This window comes from Hippoglossus stenolepis, chromosome 4, assembly GCF_022539355.2.
Source record: "Hippoglossus stenolepis isolate QCI-W04-F060 chromosome 4, HSTE1.2, whole genome shotgun sequence".
In the NCBI taxonomy this organism is placed as follows: domain Eukaryota; kingdom Metazoa; phylum Chordata; class Actinopteri; order Pleuronectiformes; family Pleuronectidae; genus Hippoglossus; species Hippoglossus stenolepis.
The window spans coordinates 19,992,143-20,006,477 of record NC_061486.1 but is presented as its reverse complement, the minus strand read 5'-3'; the positions used below and the strand labels follow the sequence as shown (position 1 = coordinate 20,006,477).

General features: G+C 39.0%; 1 protein-coding gene and 1 long non-coding RNA gene across 7 annotated transcripts in view; both read left to right on the top strand.

Moving 5' to 3' along the window:
* Positions 1 to 14,335, top strand: part of sez6b (seizure related 6 homolog b) — a 190,948-nt gene that overhangs the window by 45,594 nt on the left and 131,019 nt on the right. The window lies entirely within an intron of this gene.
* Positions 7,300 to 9,539, top strand: LOC118121694. Of its 4 annotated transcripts, none has more exons than XR_007032623.1 (6): positions 7,300 to 7,335; positions 7,435 to 7,608; positions 7,705 to 7,755; positions 8,530 to 8,618; positions 9,122 to 9,328; positions 9,491 to 9,539. It is a non-coding gene; the product is annotated as an uncharacterized LOC118121694 (long non-coding RNA). The 4 variants fall into 4 exon arrangements; XR_007032621.1 differs by having other exon boundaries at positions 7,300 to 7,339; positions 7,432 to 7,608; XR_007032622.1 differs by having other exon boundaries at positions 7,304 to 7,335; positions 7,432 to 7,608.

Below are 14,335 nucleotides of genomic sequence, written 5' to 3'. Positions count from 1 at the left end.
CTTAAAATGTGCTTTGGGAGATTGAATTGTAATCACAGTTTGACCACATTTGCACCTATTAGATACGTTGAGGATGGCTTGTGATCTGATTGGCCAAACAACCTCTGGAGGTGGTCAAGGACACATTTTGACCAAACTGAACACAAGTGCAAATGCAGTTGCGTTTTTACCCAGAGAGCAGTCCTCTCCTCTGTCCTCATATTATTCAAGATACCTGTGGATGCAGGGGAGCAGACAGCACAAAAGGCAGTGTCACTGATGGCTACCATCTTCTATTCTTCTACTATCTGTTTTGTTGTCTGTTGTCTTCGTGGATCTGCAGAAAATAAGGAGGACGCATGTTTGAAGTGAGCTTGAGAGACCAATTGGATCTCAGTCAGATTTCAATATGGACACTGAAGAAATATTTGGGATATGAATGTCAGGTGTAAATGGACTCTCTGTGTCATGGGTCCAACTTATTCAAAAGGAATGTTCTCTACTGAAAGTAAAACACAGCTATTGTGGTGTATAGCCTGTAAAACAGGAACTCTCAATACAGTTCTCACCCACTCAGGTGTTGTATTATACCCTGACTTTCCCATTATTAAATTCATCTGTGTAATGTTTGCGGCTCTATTCACCAGGCGCTCTCTCAGCTACACTGTAAGGCAGTGCTATGTCTAAATGTGCATTACATCACATTTCTCTCTCAAGAAAGCTTCGAATCTGCTCTTTGCTTGGATGGGTTGAGCAACGTGAATATGCGATTGGAAAAATTAAAGAAAAGACAAATGTATACACTAGTAAATCTTCATAACATGTGACACAACTAACCTGGGGTAAGTACTGTATTTACTGCTCCAAGAGCGGGAGTCAATAGAGGTTAATAAGGACCCAGCAGCAAATTTTTGTCCCAGCTTAATTTGGCCATTAATCTGGTTTTGTAGAAACTGCTCATCGTGTTCTGACAGATACATCTCTCGTTTGTGTCTTTTAGCTGAGGGAGGGTCACTGCTTCTCATTAGAACCACAATATTCAACATAATCCACCAGAAAAAAGTGATTGTAAAATATGTTACCAACAAAGTTTTAATATTGTGGCCGTGTCATTAATTTATAGTGTTGTGAAAGTATCCAGGCGACTATAGAGGCTGTGTTTTAGAAAATCCTTCTGAAAGCAGAAGCTTCCCTGACTTGAGCACAGCTGCTTGGGAATCAAACTAAAAACATGTTTTTATAGTTGATGGGTAAGAAATTTGCAAATTTGTTGGCATGGTCCTTTAAAGTGCTGTTAATCCTCAGAAACTCGGATCCGCTTCCATAATTACTTTGTGCTGTATTGGTCTGAACCAAGTCTCAGAGGTTTTGGTCATAAAGATACATGGTAAATAGTCTGTTTAGTGCTTTTTCTAGTCTTGAATACTACTTACAATTTTTACATTCACACACACGCATCTATGTGCAGCACTTTTCTCTATGACAAGGGGCAATTTGGTTTTCAGTATCTAGATGTCAAATTTTTGGATAAAAAATATGGCCTGGAGGTCATTGCCATGTTAATTGAAGGCTACCCTTTATTACTCTCTCATTATCGGGAGCTGGTCCAAAAGGAAAAACAAACAGCAGGGTCTGGTTTTGGGTCCACAGTTTTGTCATACATGTCTTCCTCGTCTCACTGCTGCCCCGCAGGTCATGTATCCCACTGGGAAACTCCTGCTACCTGAGACTGCCCGTCTGTCCCTGTGAGTTTGTATAACAAGCCTTTTTGTCAGTCAGGCAGGAAACGGAGGCCAAGGACCTGCACCTGCACAGCCTGCCAACTGCCAATCAGCTGCCGCGAGCCAGCGCTGTGCACAAACAAGCTTATTGAATTAATGTTAAAAAGCAGCGCAGGCCCCGAGCTCAGTAATTATAAATCAAGAGTAATCAGCGGAACATAATTGATTTGGTAATTGTGTTTGCTTTCTTGAGCTAGACCCAAAACTTTGTTGGCATGAATTAAGGACGTTGTTATTGCAGTTGAAGCACTGCAGTGTTATTGTGTTCTGCTGCTGGTTGGTTTCAGCCAAGAGGGACACAGGCCAGTTACATTAACACAACATAGTGTTTGATTGATAAAAGGTCTTACTAAAATTAGAACGACACATTTACCGAACATCTAAATCATGCTGCAAGTACAGCAAGATCTTAATTATTTATGATGACGGGCTTCTCATTATTTATCCTCAGAACAGAATCACCATAAAACTTAGTGTCAGATACTGATTCTAATGTGGAACTAGCATATTTTTGATACTTATATAGTAAATACGATATATGTACTACTAATGTATTCTATTGCTTTGTACAGTTTCAAGCAAAGTGGATCTCTGGTTTATTAAAGTGGACACTGGGGTCAGCATCAGCAAATTTCATTTCAATGGTGCTAAGGCAGCAGGTGTAGCAACCAACATAACATCAGAGCCAGCAGACTAATCATGCAACACATACACATACCTGTCAGTCACCAATGCAAGGCTTTGAACACGTTTGACTTGTTTAAATTCAAAATATATGTAAAATATCAATTCAAGTCAAACTTGTGATACATGATAAACATACATTAAGCACATGGCCGCACCACGATGACTGACTTGTGATCTGATCCCGGTGTCATTGCTTGTGTCCATGGAGAGAATGATCTTGTCGTTACTAAATAATCGTACACGTCATTGAGTAATATGTCAACAAACAGGACAGGCAGCTGAATCTGTCATCCGCCAGTAGTTTGTAGAATGCCTCTTATCCCCAGACATCATCTGATGATCATCATGATAGCAAGTTAGGTTCAGTAGAGTAAAGTGGATAGTTACTTAGCCAACATTATTTCCATCCACCCAATGTCTGACTAACAAACTGTCAACAGGAGTTAAACTTCTTTTCACGTAATTCAGTGTGCGTGCAGGGTTGAAACGCTTGTTAAAATGAGGTACCGTATATTTTTCATCTCAGTGCAAGATTATCTTGGGGCTGGTAACATTTGCATATAAATATCGATTGAGCCTGTGTTTACTTTCTTCACTGACACAGAGGGAAATGAAAAGACTGAATCAGTCAAAGCTTGGTTTTGGGATGGAAAGAGATACGAGGCAAGATGAGGAGCGAAAGGACAAGGAGAGGAGAAAATAAAGAGACAAGGTGATGGAGATGGAAGAGCTGCTCCACTGCAAAAAGCCAAATCTAAGTATGATGAAATATCTTAAAACAAGGCAACATATGCTGGTTTCTTTTTCCTGATTTACCTGGCAGTTCTTATGTTTGAGCATGTCACTTGTTTCAGGAACCATTGGGCGAGGGCCTGAGAGCTGATTAAACTCAATTTAGGCTGGAAACCTATTCAGAATATCTTTTTTTTCCAGTTTTTAAATCAAAAGTTACAAATCAAGCTTCAACATGAGCTGCTCATAAACCTGTTCAGTACCTTTCAAAACCTGCACATGCACACTTCAAAGCACATGAAAACACATCAAAATAACATTCAACAAAGTAAAGACCACACTGATGTGTACCAGAAAGATGTTCAGATTTTAATTTTAGAAAACAACAGAGGCAGCAGCCACTTCTCCACTACAGATGTTGTCTTTTATTTTGACACTATATTTGTACATGTTGTCCTCGCTGGTGCAGCTGTCACACAAACCTCTTTTCTCCATCTCCCTCTCCTCTCACAGCTTTCTGTTTCATCTGTGTCTCTTCGATGTCTGATTAAACTGCATGCAGCCGTTGAGAGAAACATATCCGTGCGGTCTGCAGCAGGGTTCCCGGCTCTGCTTTCCCCGTCTTGTTATCTCCACCCAGTGTTGCTGCCTGTCGCAGCAAGATGAGCGACTCGAGGGGGCAAGATTGCGTGCCCATCTCCGATTGAATCAGCGGTTGTCTGCTGTCAGTTATCTCCCATGTGTCGGGGAAATCATCAGGTAGCTGTGCTCAGGTTCCGTCTGACGGCCTGATAACACAGACAGGAAGCAGCACACTTGAACCTGCTGCTGATGTGTTCCTCTTAGACAAAGGGCAAATGAAGCCTCCCTCCGTACCCCTCGATAATTCCAAAGCAATTTCCACATGCTGCCCACTCTTTGTGTCTACGTCATATATTTGAATTATTCTGGTCACTGCACTGATATGCAGATTGCTTAGTGGGAGAGTGTTTTAATCACACCAGAAAGAGACACTTCATCTTTTCGATCTACTCGAGTTGTTTCACTGTTTGAAATGATGGTGGAATTCACCAATAAACATACGACGGACTTCTTGTTTTTCTCCTGGATTAATCCCTGTGGCTATCCTTCTCTCACGCTTCAGTAATTAAAAATTGCACTCGGGAAATCAAGGATCGCCTCCATTCTGCTGAAACAAAAGTGGAACCTTGTAAAACATCAGTGTACGGCTTATTTTCCCGTTGAGCGCCCTCGTTGCCGCCAGTGTCCCTTTCCATCATAAGTTCAAAGGTCTTTACAATGTCAGTGTTTCATCTGGGCTCCCTCTGCTCTCTTTGTCACACAATGTTGACAGTCCTTTCCTTACCACTCCACTGGCTTCTCTCAGATTTCACACTTGCCAGGCCGCCTGATTCCTCAAACAGCTACAAGCACAACTGAGTGTAACCCCCTGCCGTCTCTTTTGTGTTTTGATGGCTGTTTGATCACCCGAGGTGATTGCTTGAAGCCTGGATCTTACAGGACCTGTTCATACCTGGCATCAACATGCGTCTTTGGGTGGTCCGGTCACAAGTGTACGTTCAGTTGACACATGACATTAGCATGCATCTCCACATGCGTCTCAAGTGACCACTTGTGAGCGGATGTCACTTCCCTGCTCTATATGCAAATAATCATGTAACCTACATCATTTCTGTTTGCAAGGAAGATATACATTCCTTTTTTTAACCAGGGAAAGGAAGGCACAGCACCCTCTGTGCCTATCTGCAAGAGAGGAGAACTCAAAACTGATCAGACTGGATCTATTCCTTGACGTGTTCCAGGCCAACCAAATCAGACAAGATCTGGGATGCACTGGTCATATATCTCTTTTAGCTTTTTGACATTTTCAGACGTCCTGGACAAAACCAGTTTATGCGATGTGAGAACTGAATCAACTGAATCAGTTGATTACAAATGAATTCAAGTTTAAATTAATCAACATAAACATTTAGAGGATATAGGGTCAGGTCACAGGTTAATGTTACATTACCATTCAACCCAGTCTCATCAGAAAACGTACACCACCTACGTTGGTCCACTTGGAAAACGTAGTATTCTCACAATTTGGCTCTCAGATTGTGAGATACCTACGTTTTTGTCTGCCCATTGTTTTGCATTGGCCTGTGCCCACGTCACGTGACTCTCAAGATCCCGTCTGCAAACGAAAACATGGCGGACATTCCTTGTATTTTCAGATAAAATGTCATTTTATAATATAGTTTGGGCATTAAAATACATTCTGACACCATTTCTAGCGAGAAATATGCTCTTTGCTTCCACAATCTTCAGCCAGTTCATGCTTACGATCTATATTTTATTAGTTATCACGAATATTTTTCAGATCTCGCCAGAAAAATCGTAGTAATGTGACGTTTTATCGTTGCTATGGTGGTTGCTGTGAACGCTGCCATGCCGTAAACCACGCCGTAGCGTGCTGTTTGAATCATCGTCCGTGCGCTGGCCGTCAGTGAGCGGGAACGTTATTCACGTTATTTGATATTAATATTTGATGATAGATTACACTCTAATTCGAAGGATCTAAGAAGTCCCCGCAACTACATTCATACCGAGGCGGGCCCGAGTGCGCATGCGTGAGCGGACCTGTCGTGTGACTGTCGTAAATAAAGTTTTTTTTAACTTTCCGGTCCATTTAACACAAAGCTACGTCATAAACATGGAGCGCTTGGAAGACGACGATGTTATAATCCTTCTGTCAGGTAAGTAGTTTATTTTGTTTTGTTTTTAAATATTGTAACGATCTGGGTTTACAGTCCGAGTGCTGACACAGCGAATGTGGAGTCTGTCGATACAGACAATGGATGCTATTCATTTGCTAATATTCTATTGTTTGTACTCAGGCTACGGCCCATTGTAGCCTGTGTTACCTGGGATGTGAATACATGGTTGGTGAGACCAGTTCCAGACGCTTAGCTCATCATTGAGGGACGCTACAATATAAATATAAACATAAACAGATAATGTAATGGTATAAGGAAACTAACAGAAACCACGAATCAGCCCATAAAATAGTTCTACATGATACAGTGTAGGGTGCAGGTGAAAGGCCCATTGTGGGGCCTTCACTATACAGTCATTCTAAGTTTTGAGAGCTTCCTATTTTTGGAGTGTGATAGTTTGATTTCGTCTTTCAAATTAAGGATGGTTTATGATTGAACTTTGATTTATGAATGCTTTAGATTAACAAGGGATGTTTTGTCTACCATTACTCACAATATCAGATCAATTTGGTTTAATTTATAGTATGCAATATGACAATAATGTTTTCAAAACAAGATGTTCGGGCGTTGTGATACATTTTAAGTAACAATTGGTATGTTCTGTTTTTAATCAAGGAGGATCCAAGTGAAGCTACAGGAGTTTCAGCAACGTCAAAACTGGGACCGAACAGTTTGTTTTGCTTGATGAGGAACAGGAAGGGCAGCCTCTCCCAAAGAGAAGGAGACCTGGAGAGAAACAGAAGCCGGGTTTAAGCCACTGCCACCATCCACATACATCGAGGAAGATGAGGGAGAGAAATTCTCCTACCCTTAAAGAGGTACTTTTAAGTTACATACCACAAACACCATTTTATATAATATACTAAATATAATTTTTATTAAATCCCCAAAGTACGCTGGGTGAAATATAAGTTAATATCACACTGAAAGAATACCTCCGCTGACTAACGTTGATGTTACTGGAATTTAGTACATCAAATTATTTTTCCTTGCTTCCTAGAATGGTTGATTTTGACCAAGCATGCTTCCTGCTGTGATTGTTCAACTGGGAAAACAACTTTTCCACAGGAAGGCAAGTAAATTTGATTGAAGGAATCTAAATGTTTTTGGGAAAAAATGTATGCAGTAATGTCATTTAAGATTGCTTGTGCATTGAAATAATTGCTTTTGTCTTTGAATTTCAGGGTGATACACTCAAAGACTTTTCAGTGGACATTGCTGATCTAGTTGAAAGTGGGTACTGGCCAGCAACAGTCAATTTTAAAACCTTGTATGCAGTGGATTGGTTCACTAAATATGAGGATCTCAAGATTGCGGCTCTGGGAATGTCACGGCAAGCTTTGTTAGCATGCCTGAACATCGCACAAAAGTCTTAGGTCGGTGAGTATAAAATGGAACTAATTACCCACTGCTTGCAATATGTTTCCCATATATTTACTATAATATAGTGTTGGATTTTTGTCTTTTTCTAGCAGATTAAGATATGTGGGGATACCATGCAGAATGCATTACTGGAATAGACCTATGCCAAATTTGAAGTTGAGAGGCTGTCTCAGGTGCAGCATTCAGTGCCCTGCGTGCACACCCTCCATGTTGGCTTTTGCAGTGGATGGGATCCGTAAACTATACGGCTTTAAGAGCCAACCAGGGTAAAAAATTTAGAGTGCCATAAACAGTACATTTGTAAATATGTATATATTTTTATATGTTTGAGACTTGATTGATTTTTTGTTGTTCTGGCCAAGGATTCTGAGGTGTCTTCCTTGGTTGACTACATCCATGAGACGACAAAACACGTAAAGTTATATTACATTGTCCCTTATTTTACGACGCAACGTTTTCTTGTACCCTACCAATTTTATTTATGAATAATGATGTTTGGAAAGTAGAAAACAAAAACCCCACCACCTTCTGAATTTATCCTTCTCCTACGCACCTGTCGCCTGTCCCACGAAATAGATGTGCAAAGTTTTCTCTGTTATGTATAATGATGACCCCATCAAACATCATGTTAGCAATATTTACACCTTTTAATTTATACTGTTTATTTCTGTCTACATGTGTGAATTTGCCTTCATTAGTTTTAGAAAAGAGCGATGTAATCGGTCAGTGGGCAGCACGAGACTCACTAGTCTGTAAGTAGACGAAGGCGTTGAGGTTGCTGTCGGCCATTGTTTTTGCTTAAGGGACTGAATATGTTCCGTGCAGAAATATTTGCACTTCCTTATATCTACAAAACTGCTTGCTTCACAGACTGCAGTTTTGTTTTGCTCCGATGTGGTGTGCAAATACTAGCCGTATCTGCAAAGGGTTGTGCAGCATTAACATTTTGTAACTCTGATTTCAGTTTTGACAGACTGTGCAAAGGGACCTTGAGAACATCACCACTCTACAGGAAGACACAGTCCAGTAATGGGTGTCAGATGTTCAGCAGTGGATCTACAGGTACTGTGGAAATTTAAGGTCATTGTTGCACAATGTCCTTTGACTCTGTTTACACAAGGTCTACACAAAAGGTTTGATTGTAAACTGATATTGGCACTAATTCATTTTATTCTCCTCTTCACAAGGACCAACCAATCAAAATGACTTACAGAACGCCATTGAGGACTCTATTTGAGCATTAAGCAGCAAAGATTTCAGCTGTATCGTCAGGCTGGTGAGACAACAAGATGCCAACTTTAATGCCAATTTCTTTGTGTAACATACTGTGACAAAATGTATTGATTACTATTTGTAGATTGTAAAAATAGCTAACCCATTTATAAAAAAAACAAAACTAGAATTACCGCACTGCGGTTGTATGACTCCGCTAACCAGTGCAGTTTCTGTGTACATATCTCTACATACTTTTTCTCATATAAATGTCACTGTAACCTCGACAACTGAAACCGTAAGATGAGGTCATTGTGGCCTTGACCTTTTGACTTTAAGGCAAATAGTCAGATGGACAACCCGAAAACATACAGTTATGCCTCCGGCAACTGGCTATTGCAGAGGCATTAAAATGTTAGTGTTTGGTTTCACATTCTAGATGGCAATAAGCAGAGACATCAACTCAGGAAAAAGATTTCTGTAGAAAAGAAAGCCTTGTATGTGTGTATATATACATACACACAAACGCACTATTAAAACGTTTTGTTTTTTATCATATATTCTCAGGCAGTACTGAGGCATTTACGGAGACGGGACATGAGGGTCTACTCTGCGTGCTCAAGAGAAGATTGCACAAAGTTCAAGCTCAGCAGGCTGCAGTGGGTCCGACATATTCTGGAACGCCAACAATGTCTTTGGATGACTCCTCCTCTGAAGAGGAAAACATGGAGAGTTACTTCTTCGCTGCTCAAGAACTGCGAGTGCTGTGATTAGGTAAACGTGTGAATAACTCTGTTGCTGCACTGCTACTGTTGCTACCCTGGCAGCCTTAGGAAGGCCTTAGCTTTGTGTTGGGTAGCTGTTAGCTTTAGCATAGCAATCATCAGAGGGAACCATCTTCAGAATTTAACACTATGGTTTGTTTGTGTCCTTCAGTTCTTCTCAAGTGAAGCTGTACCACTGTGCTCCAGCTCCACACTCCTCCTGCAGCCTCCGCTCCTGATGCTAACCTCCTGTCTCCATCACACCAAGCAGCAAACCTGGAGTGACAGAACTTTCTCCATAGCTGCCCTCCCTCTGAAACCCCTCTCCCAAACACTATTTTTGTATTTTTTGCATGAGAATTGTTGATCATATCATTTCCAGCAACTGCCTTAATGTAATTTTGTGCATAATAAATGACATTGATCATAACATATTGGGATTTCTTGCACTTCTACACCATGTTATTGGCAGATAAGATGCTGATTGAGTTAAAGCAGTGAATGCTCTGCTTTAAGCAAAATAAACACAAAAGGATCAAATGGATTTGAAGTAGAATGGGCACATTACATTCTGTAGAGAGTACCTCAGCTACTGAAGTCAGAAAATTACTTTCTTTATCTGAGGTTTCAGTCATTTATAGTCACAGCAAAGCACACAGGTCTGGTTGTCTAAGTGGCGCCCATATCATATTGTTTAAGATGTGTAACACAAGCTTGTGTATCAGTGCTAAATACATCCAGTCATAAGTCAGAGTCCACCCTCTTGTTTACACTAAAATTAGGTGACCCAGATGTTTCACAATGCAATCTGATAAGGTCATATGAGAAACATTCTTAACATCAAAGAAATGAACACAGCAGTACAGCAATAGATGTTTCACTTTAAATCAGTAGCTGGTAAGCGGTAATGAGGCAGGGTTTCTATCAGAAATCATTTCTGGGACATTACTTTAAAAGATCTCCAGTATAAGCAAATATGTTCTAAAATTGGTTTACATCCAAGTGTGAGGCTGTCCCACCACTTGGAGTGAAGATATACCCAGGTATGAACAGTCAAAACCTCAAATCACACCCAGTACGGTATGGTTCAGGTGACAGTAGGTGGAAGGTGAAGGTCATTTCCATGAGCTCAAGAGAAACAATGTGATGTCTTAGTAGTTCATATTTGGGTCCTCTTAAAACATGCACCCACTAGGTACTCTATACTGTAATCCTGAAACCAGGGACCATGCTGCATTGGGGTCTAGGGGAAGGAGTAGCAATGTTAAAAATCAAAGGAAGACTGTGATATGAAAAGTGTTTCACAAGGAAAATTAGGTCTACACTTGCCCAAATTGAATGCAGATATATGTATCAAGTCAGATGGATACCATAGATTTATACAGAGTCAATGTCATTGGTAGTGAAAGTAGAAAATGAATACACTAAGCTACATACAGTATGAGAAGTATTCAAAATATATCATGCAGAAGAGTATTGGTGTAAGTATATGGACATAATATATGGACACAAGTATAAATATTGTTGTGAGAGAATACATAAGTAGTCCAGAGAGTATGTACACAGTGTGTGTGGGGAGGGGTGCAAGTTAGGATGGTGGTGGTGGTGGGGGCCTGTGGGATGAGAAGTCATCACCCGCCCTACTCTCCCTCTGATTGGCTAGTAATCCTGATTGGCGCCAGAGCTATGTATTGGTGTTTAGGAATGAGGACCGTCAGAGTTAGGGTCAGGGTTAGCCAATCAGAACCAGAGTAGGGGCGGCATTGTCATCATCGCGGGAATCCTGACACGCCCACAACAGCTGATGCTCCTGGACAGGTATGGGACGAGCAATTATGAATTTTAATATTTCAGTATTGAAAAGTATTAGGCATTTGTTAATAATTACCATGGAGCAGAGTTTATATTGGTTCCTAACGTTTCAGTTTGGTGTGAAATGTTAGGAATGTATAGTATAGTGTAGTGTGTATGTGTATACTAACTTGAATGTGAAATCTCAACATATAGCTCAGTCTACTGCAAAGTCATAAACACCACATTTAAAGCATAGATCAAATTAAGTTGTATGGATGTATTTTATTTATATGTATTGAAAATAATGAATATGCTAGTATGCACCACAAAACATTACTCTGATATTAATGTGTTTTTGTTCCATTGAGGTTGGAGTAACCAGCATCCTCCACTCACCAACCCTCCATCATCCCTGCCAACCAGCCACCCATCAGCCAACTGGCCGCTTGTCCTCTCAAACAACCTCCACCAGTCCTGACATGCAGCCTCCCAGTGCCATGTTGAATCAGGGTATGTTGTGGTGACATTTTAGAAAACGAACACAATAACGTATTTTTACTAAGGTGTTACACAAGTAAATAATACACACATGTAGGTCAGAGTAACTAACCTTGAAATCTTCCTAAAGATGACTGATGTTTGTGAACTTTGTTTCTACAATTGTCATGACACTAAACATTATGTAAATGGAAATTTGTTTTGTTTTGCTAGAGTTGTGATATTGTGGTAATACATTGAGTATTATATTCATATATATATATATATCTGAGTGTGTGAATGGATATGATCCTAAAACTGAGCTCATCATTCATGTTTACTCTTTAGATTTTTATCTTTTCACATATTTTTAGTGGATTTGGACTCACAAACATATGTCGTAGGGCGACTAAAGTGAGAAAAGTGAGCAGCGGAGTCTGTGTTTGTGCACCTACCTTCCTCAGATTCTGGGACTATATTAAAGAAGCTGTGCAATTCTTTTATATAATCATCCATTTATAGACATCAATTTGGCCCGGACAAGCGTGATTACTAACAATTTTTAAGGAGGCAGTACGAAATTTGACAGAGCCGGCGCACAATGAACTGAATATCTTTAATTTATTATCTAGGGCAGCAGGGCTCCATCTAATTGGCCAAATATATTGACATGCAGAGCGTGAATACATGGCACATTGAACACCATTTATCGCAGTCCAAGCAGTCTTTTGTGATATGTACATCGCCCATGTTGATATTGCGATGACCGTAATTTTAGATATCTTGTACAGCCCTAGTGTCTATGATTTAAAACCCATAAGCATGACTGTTTTTTTCCTGTTCTAAAGCCAAATAAGGTTTGCTGCCATCTAGTGGTTATTTCTTTCCAACCAGCTGAATAGTTAATGGGTTTGAAGTCATCAGCGGATAATGAGATGAAATGTTGCTGGTCAACGTAATCATGTTATTTTTGCTGATGATAAAGCCAAGGGAATCATGTCAAGTTAAAAGTGCACAGGAAGGAGCCTGTGGAACCCCAAACACTATTGTTTTTGTTGGAGTGGAAGTCGACTGTTAATCGATTAGTTGTTGCAGCCCTAGATTGACACACCCAGTTTTTAGCATTTCAGTAGGTTCCCATGATCTCCATGATGCATGTGCTAAATGCATAGCTCTGGTAGGAGTATTAGGATGTTCACTGACAATTGATTATCAAATTGTGCAACAATGCTAATATTAAAATATATGAGGTCAGATTGAGAGTAAGTGTACTCTTGTTTTGCTCTTTCAGAAGCAACCATTCAATCACTGGAGGAGAGAAGTATTACCCGGTGAAGAAGGTACTGAAAAGCAAAGGTTGAAGGTTTTATTTGTTGTAATTTGAGGTCAAAAATGTAGTTGTAATATACAAAAAAATGTTGTACTACAGAGATACTAACTGGATTTACAATCACCACAACTTCAAACTGTAAAGTCATCTGACCATAGGTTTGCTTTTAATGGTAAACATGTTTTAATGTGTTTCAGGGGAACGTAATGGAACTGGTGGAGCGAGCCCTGTTCCATGTGGTATGTACAATGTCTCTTAATTGGATTTGATTGTCCCTAAAATTACTTAATGTTTACTGCAATATTACAATTAAGAAATTAGTATTATATATCGTTAGTTTTTCTTATATAACATTATGCATTTCTTTACTTTATGTAAATTGTTGCTGCTAATGTGGTGCTATTTATTTATTTGAAAATATTTTAAAAGACAAGTATAAACTATTGTCTTGACAATTGACTCTACAATAATCAGGTCATTTACACTAATCAGCTTACTGTGTGCATGTTAAATGCATATGGCATTTATAGCTCGCTGTGTCTCGTTGCCTTCTTCCTTGTCAAGTTTTGAATTCCATTCAATGCTAATGTAAAAAATTCTTGGTTAATTACAGGAAGACGTGGCGCTTGCAGTGTGGCAAAGGAGAACACGAGTTGACATACATACACACAACATGAATATACACAAAACGCATACACACACAAAATGTGACATAAAAGGTTCAATGTTAAGTGTTTATTTTCAAGAAGTTTTTGTTAATATTACTTATATATATATATATATATATATATATATATATATATATATATATATCATATATATATATATATACACATATATAGATAGATATATAGATGTATTACAACAGAGCATGTCAATATATATACAGTATATATACTGTATATACAATATATACTGTATATACAGTATATATTAATAATGTAATATTACTATTATTTGTATTTGTTTAATTGAAAAGACTATCTTGCTGTTTCTTTAGCTTACTGTTAATTTATATTTTAGAATGTAGTCAAATTTGTTTTGTATGTATGGTACATTAAAAACCTTCAAACCCCAACGCCTTGTGTGACTACTGAAACCATTTGCTGCTGGAATTGTTTGCTGAATTTTATATATAAATTATATAATTGATATATTGCCTTATACAGTATGTCTATCATCTCTATACAGTAATACAAAATAAAAAATTAAAATTCAAGTAGACAGCAGATTTGTTATTATTCATCGCTATTACACAGCACATGAAGATTAACAGTATGTACAAACAACTCTTTACATAGCAGAAATACAAATACAAAGTTATAAGAAAAAGTAAAGATAAAAATGTATTAATGATATACGAAAAATAATCTTAATGTTCATCATCAGTCCATATCAAATTTATCAAATACACAA